This window comes from Arachis stenosperma, chromosome 1, assembly GCF_014773155.1.
Source record: "Arachis stenosperma cultivar V10309 chromosome 1, arast.V10309.gnm1.PFL2, whole genome shotgun sequence".
In the NCBI taxonomy this organism is placed as follows: domain Eukaryota; kingdom Viridiplantae; phylum Streptophyta; class Magnoliopsida; order Fabales; family Fabaceae; genus Arachis; species Arachis stenosperma.
In genome coordinates, this window is record NC_080377.1 from 124,315,262 (window position 1) to 124,322,784 (window position 7,523).

Below are 7,523 nucleotides of genomic sequence, written 5' to 3' on the forward strand. Positions count from 1 at the left end.
CATCATTATGAAGCATCAAGGGCCAGAAATCCATCTTGGAGAGCAAGCCAAGGATGGAGCACTCGGATTGATGAAGTCTGATGACCAAGGAAGGACTAGAGGTATTTGCATGTTGGGTTTTGCATGGGGTTACCTCTTCTCTCTCTTTGGCCGAACCGGTTATATGTGAAAGAAAAGAAGTTGGCATGGTTTTTGGCTTCAAAGGTGGAGGCTTCCCTCTTCTATAAAAAGAGAGAACAGCCACGGGTTGAAATAAGGAGAAAGGAAAAGAGTGAACACAGAGTTTCTATAGCTCCCCAAGCTAACAGATTTTCTTCTCCTTTAATATATTCTGTTTTGTATTTTTCTGTTTAATTTTGTCATGTCTTGAGTCTCATGGAAAAAGGCAAACAGAGAGGTTTGTATGAAAAAGTCATAGAGCAGAAAAAGGCAGATAGTGCAAAATTAAAAGAAAAAGCCATAAATGTCCTTAGAGTTCCTTTGTACATCTGTGTTATGTTTCATGATTCTGTGAGAATTCCCTTGTAAGTTGGGTTAGCACTTTACAGTTGAAAGCTTGGCAGTGACCAAGTCAAGTTCAGAATTGGGTTTAGAATTCTGGACTTGTCCCAGATAGGAAGGGTAGTTCCTAGGGAGAATTGGTGTATGTAATCAAAGTTGATTATAGTGAAATTCCATCATTATTGTGATAGAGACTGGATGTAGGCTGCACTGCACTTAGCAGCTGAACCAGGATATATCTGGGTGTTATTTTCCTTCTCTTCTATTCCATTTTCTGTTTCTGCTGCCCAGGAGATAAAACCGCAAAATATCTCGTGCCAAGTGACGAGATAAAAAGAAAAGTCTCGTTGCTAGGGACGAGACAAAAATCACCAGAAGTTGTTTCAAAGACAAGCAAGTGTTCTAAAAGAAAAAAGGGGCTAAGATTCAACCCCCTTTCTCTTAGCCACTGAAAACCATCAATTGCTATCAGAGCTTGGTCTCAAAGAGATCAAGCTTTGCAGCTTGGAGAAAAGATCCAGATGGCAGAAAGCAGTGGCTCAAATCTGGTGTTCTACAACCTTACAGAAGGACAGTCAAGCAACAGACCTCCTATTTTCAATGGGAAAAACTATACCTATTGGAAGGAGAGAATGAAGATCTTTGTACAAGCAGTGGATTACAGACTGTGGAAGATTATCCTGGAAGGTCCTCAATTTCCAACCACCACAAGTGCTGAAGGAGTAGTCTCTCTCAAACCCAAAGCAAGCTGGACCGAAGAAGACAGAAAGAAGGTGGAATTCAATGCCAAGGCTGTCAACTTACTCAACTGTGCTATCAGCTTCGAGGAATACCGACGGGTATCACGATGCACAACGGCAAAGGAAATCTGGGACAAACTTCAAATCACCCATGAAGGAACCACAATAGTGAAGAAGATCCGGATAGACATGTTGAATAGAGAGTATGAAATGGTTGCAATGAAGGAAGGAGAATCTATTGATGAACTGTTCGAACGGTTCAACACCATCATTGTTGGCTTGGATGCTATGGAAATAACACATTCTGATTCTGTGCTTGTGAGAAAAGTATTGAGATGTCTCACTAAAGAGTGGGAAACAAAAGCTTTATCATTTTTGAGAGCAGTAATTTAGATTCCATGACATATGATGATTTGAGAGGAAACTTACTTGCTTTTGAAAATACTTATTTGAAAAAAGATTCAAAAAGGAAAGGAATTGCTTTTACATCTGTGACTAACCCCCTGGATGATGAATCCAGTGATAATTCTTCTGAAAATGAGTTTGTGTTGTTTGCCAAAAAATTCAAGAAAATGATGAAGTCCAAGGAGAAAGGCAAAGGAAGCAGCTTTAGAAAATAAAGAAAGGATCTCAGCAAGGTTACATGCTACAACTGTAAAGAAACCAGGCATTTCAAGTCAGATTGCCCTAAGTTGAAGAAAGAAGAGAAGCCAAAAGGAAGAAAGAAAAAGGGGCTGATGGCATCATGAGAGGACTTGGAAAATGACTCAGACAGTGATAAAGAATCCGAGACCAAGTCACAACCACGTCTCATGGCAGATAACATTGAATAGGTAGTCTTTCATAACCCTAACACTGAAGATCTTCATTTTATGATAGACCACCTTTCTGAAAAAAAAAGATGTTTTTTGCTTGATAACCAAGATCTTGAACAACAAATCACCATCCTTAAAGCTGAAAATGATTTTTTCAAGGAAAAGCTAAGGGAGGCCGAAACTGCTACTGAACTTGTTGAAGAAAATAAGCAGTTAAAAGCTCAACTTAAAAGCTGTGAAAGTAACCATTCTGTTGTTGCATATGTAAACTGTTTTAAAGAGAATGAAGAGTTGCAAAAAAGGATCAAAAACCTTGAAAATGACCTAGCCAAGTTCACTCAAAGTTCTGAAAATTTAAATCAAATTTTGGCTAGTCAAAAACCACTTTTTGATAAAGTTGGCTTGGGGTTTCAAAAGACTTTCAAATCTTTTGAAGAACCTTGTTTTGGAAATATTGCTTCATCTTCTAATGACACAAGGTTTCAAAACCCAACCTACTTTAACAAAATAGCAACTCCAAGGTTTTGTAGACTATGCAATCGAAATAGCCACTTTCCCATTCAATGTTTTTTTGGTGAAAGGATGATTGGTGATAAAGTTTACAAAGTTGTTTTTTATTATAATGGACTAGGACATAAGAGATGGTTTAACGTGAAAGGATCCAAGAAGATTTGGATACCTAAGGTCACTTGAGCTTGTTTTATAGGTGTGCCTAGCATCCAAACAGAAGGAAAATATGTGGTACATGGACAGCAGATGCTCTAGGCACATGACCGGAAAGACAACCTTCTTAATAAAGCTTGATGAGTATGATGGAGGGCTTGTCACTTTCGGTGATGATGGAAAAGGAAAGATAGTGGCAATTGGAAAAGTTGGTAAAAGCTTTTCATCTTGTATAAATGATGTTCTTCTTGTAAATGGTTTGAAACATAATTTACTTAGTGTAAGCCAATTGTGTGATCTAGGCTTTGAAGTTATTTTTAGAAAGTTTGTGTGTTTGGTTGTTTGTGAAAAAACTAGGGATATTCTTTTTGAAGCTAAAAGATGCAACAATGTGTATGGATTAACTCTTGAGAACTTGAAAGAACAAAATGTAACATGTTTTACTTCTCTTGAATCTGAAAAATGGCTATGGCATAGAAAGTTGGGTCATGCTAGCATGTACCAAATTTCTAAGCTAGTCAAGAAAAAATTGGTGAGAGGAATTCCAAGTATCAAATTTGATAAGGATCTTACTTGTGATGCTTGTCAATTAGGCAAACAAGTAAAATCTTCTTTTAAACCAAAAAATGGAATTTCAACCAAAAGGCCATTAGAAATGTTACACATTGATCTTTTTGGTCCAACAAGAACCCAAAGTTTAGGAGGTAAACACTATGGTCTAGTAGTGGTGGATGATTATTTTAGATTTGGTTGGGTACTTTTTCTTGCTCATAAAAATGATGCTTTTCATGCTTTCTCAACCCTTTGCAAGAAAATTCAAAATGAAAAGGATTTAAAAGTGGCCCATTTGAGAAGTGATCACAGAAAGGAATTTGAAAACCAAGATTTTGAAAAATTTTGTGATAACTTTGGAATTGCTCATAATTTTTCATGCCCTAGAACACCTCAACAAAATGGGGTTGTTGAAAGAAGGAATAGAAGTCTTCAAGAAATGACTAGGGCTATGTTATGTGAGAATGAGATTCCAAAGTTTCTATGGACTGAAGTTGTAAATACAGCATGTTATATTTTGAATAGGACCATTATTAGAAAAGGGTTAAAGAAAAACTCCTTATGAGCTATGGAAAGGAACTCCTCCAAATATTAAGTATTTCCATGTTTTTGGATGCAAGTGTTTTGTACTTAATAATAAATAAAATCTTGGCAAATTTGATCCAAAATCATATGAGGGCATGTTTGTTGGATACTCCACTACTAGCAAAGCCTATAGAATTTACCTCAAAGATCATAGAACTATAGAGGAATCCATACATGTTACTTTTTGTGATTCTAATTTAATTTCCAGTACTGTGATAGATAATGATTCAGATTGTGAAGAAGCTGGAACAAGTGAAGAAAATCCTAAGTCTGCCCAAAATAACGAATCTGCCAGTCCAGTTTTGTCTCGTCAGAATGGAGGAGACATTTCCATTTTGTCTCCTGAGCCAGCAAGAGAAATTGAAACAGTGAGACCCACAGAAGCTCATCAAAGCTCAACGCCAATCCGGAAGCCTAGAGAATGGAAGTCCATGAGGGGTTATCCTCATGACTTTATCATTGGAGATCCCTCTCAAGGTGTAACAACAAGATCCTCAACCAAAAGGTAATCCGAACCAAGCAATTTTGCACTCTTGTCACAAATGAAGCCCAACAATGTCAAACAAGCTCTTGAAGATCCATCATGGGTCAAAGCCATGCAAGAAGAGCTTGCTCAATTCGACAAGAATGAGGTTTGGACATTAGTACCTCATTCGGATGGTAAGAAGGTAACAGGTACTAAGTGGGTTTTTAAAAATAAACTTGGTGAGGATGGACAAGTTGTTTGTAACAAGGCTAGATTAGTGGCCCAAGGTTACGATCAAGAAGAGGGTATAGATTTTGATGAATCTTTTGCTCCGGTAGCTAGAATGGAAGCAATTAGGTTGCTTCTTGTCTATGCTGCCCATCAGAGTTTCAAAATGTTTCAAATGGATGTTAAATGTGCTTTTCTTAATGGCTTTATTGATAGAGAAGTGTATGTGGCACAACTCCCCGGTTTTGAACATAAAGATTTTCCAAATCATGTTTTCAAACTTTCAAAGGCTCTCTATGGCCTTAGGTAAGCTCCAAGAGCTTGGTATGAAAGGCTTAGTGCCTTCCTATTAGAAAATCAATTTCAAAGGGGTAGCACAAACACAACTTTATTCATTAAAGCATCTAATGATGATATGCTTCTAGTTCAAGTTTATGTGGATTATATTGTGTTTGGATCGGCCAATGAGTCCTTGTGTGAAGAGTTTGGAAAACTCATGACTAGTGAGTTTGAAATGAGTTTAATGGGAGAGCTAACTTTCTTTCTTGGCCTCCAAATTAAACAAACTCCTAGTGGTACATTTATTCACCAAGGAAAGTATGCAAAAGAACTTATCAAAAAGTTTGGCCTAGAAAACTCTAAACCAATGGGAACACCAATGCATCCAAACACTAAACTTGAAAAGGATGATGATGGCAAAGATGTAGATGAAACACGGTATAGAGGAATGATTGGTTCACTAATGTATCTTACCTCCTCTAAACCGGATATTGTTCAAAGTGTGGGTGTATGTTCAAGATTTCAATCTCACCCAAAAGAATCTCATCTTACAGCCGTTAAACGCATCATTGGATACATTAAGGGAACTAGCGATTATGGCTTATGGTATCCTAAATCTGATGATTTTTGTGCAGTAGGATTTTGTGATGCAAATTATGTAGGGGATAGGGTGGATAGAAGAAGCACATCGGGCATGTGTTGCTTCCCTGGTAGCTCACTTGATGAGCGGATAATTTATATGCTTTTTGGCATTGTTTTTAGGTAGTTTTTAGTAGGATCTAGCTACTTTTAGGGATGTTTTCATTAGTTTTTATGCTAAATTCACATTTCTAGACTTTACTATGAGTTTGTGTGTTTTTCTATAATTTCAGGTAATTTCTGGCTGAAATTGAGGGACCTGAGCAAAACTCTGATAAGAAGGCTGACAAAGGACTGCTGATGCTGTTGGATTCTGACCTCTCTGCACTCAAAATGGATTTTCTGGAGCTACAGAACTCTAAATGGCACTCTCTTAACGGCGTTGGAAAGTAGACATCCAGAGCTTTCCAACAATATATAATAGTCCATACTTTATTCGATATTTGACGACACAAAATGGCGCTCAACGCCAGTTCCATGCTGCATTCTGGAGTCAAACGTCAGAAACACGTCACGAACCAGAGTTGAATGCCAAAAACATGTTACAACTTGGCGTTCAACTCCAAGATAAGCCTCAGCTCGTGTAAAGATCAAGCTCAGCCCAAGCACACACCAAGTGGGTCCCGAAAGTGGATTTCTGCATCAATTACTTACTTCTGTAAACCCTAGTAGCTAGTCTAGTACAAATAGGACTTTTTACTATTGTATTAGAAATCTTTGGTCTCAGTTTTATTTTATTATTCATCTGAGGAGACTATTGATCACGTTTTGGGGGCTGGCCATTCGGCCATGCCTGAACCTTCATCACTTATGTATTTTTAACGGTGGACTTTCTACACACCATAGATTAAGGGTGTGGGGCTCTGCTATACCTCAAGTTTCAATGCAATTACTACTATTTTCTATTCAATTCCGCTTGTTCTTATTCTAAGATATTCGTGGCACTTCAACATGATGAATGTGATGATCCGTGACACTCATCATCATTCTCACCTATGAACGCGTGACTGACAACCACTTCCGTTCTACCTTAGACCAGATGCATATCTCTTGGATTCCTTAATCAGAATCTTCGTGGTATAAGCTAGAATTGATGGCGGCATTCATGGGAATTCGGAAAGTCTAACCTTGTCTGTGGTATTCCGAGTAGGATTCCGGGATTGAATGACTGTGACGAGCTTCAAACTCGCGATTGTTAGGCGTGATGACAAACGCAAAATAATCAAGGGATTCTATTCCAACATGATCGAGAACCGACAGATGATTAGCCGTGCTGTGACAGAGCATTTGGACCATTTTCACTGAGAGGATGGGATGTAGCCATTGACAACGGCGATGCTCTACATACAGCTTGCCATGGAAAGGAATAAGAAGGATTGAAGAAAGACAGTAGGAAAGCAGAGATCCAACAGGGACAAGCACCTCCACACACTTATCTGAAATTCCCACCATTGAATTACATGAGTAACTCTATCTTTATTTTCTGTTTTATTTATTATTCAAAAACTCCATAACATTTACTATCTACCTAACTGAGACTTACAAGATGACCATAGCTTACTTCATACCAACAATCTCTGTGGGATCGACCCTTACTCACGTAAGGTATTACTTGGATGACCCAGTGCACTTGCTGGTTAGTTGTGTGGAGTTGTGACTAAGTGTGATTCACGTTTGAGAGCGCTCCAAGTTTTTGGCGCCATTGTTGATGATCACAATTTCGTACACCATCACTCAACATGTGGTCAAGCAAGAAACAAGCCACAGTAGCTCTATCTACAGCCAAAGCTGAATATATCTCTACCTCTGCTTGTTGTTCACAATTAATATGGTTAAAAACACAATTAGAGGATTACAAATTAAAGATCAATAGTATACCCTTGTTTTGTGACAATATGAGTGCCATAAATATTTCAAAAAATCCTGTTTTGCACTCAAGAACAAAGCACATTGAAATTAAATATCATTTCATTAGAGAACATGTGTAAAAGGGAAATATTGATATTCAATTTATAAAATCCGAAGATCAACTTGTGGATATTTTTACTAAGCCCT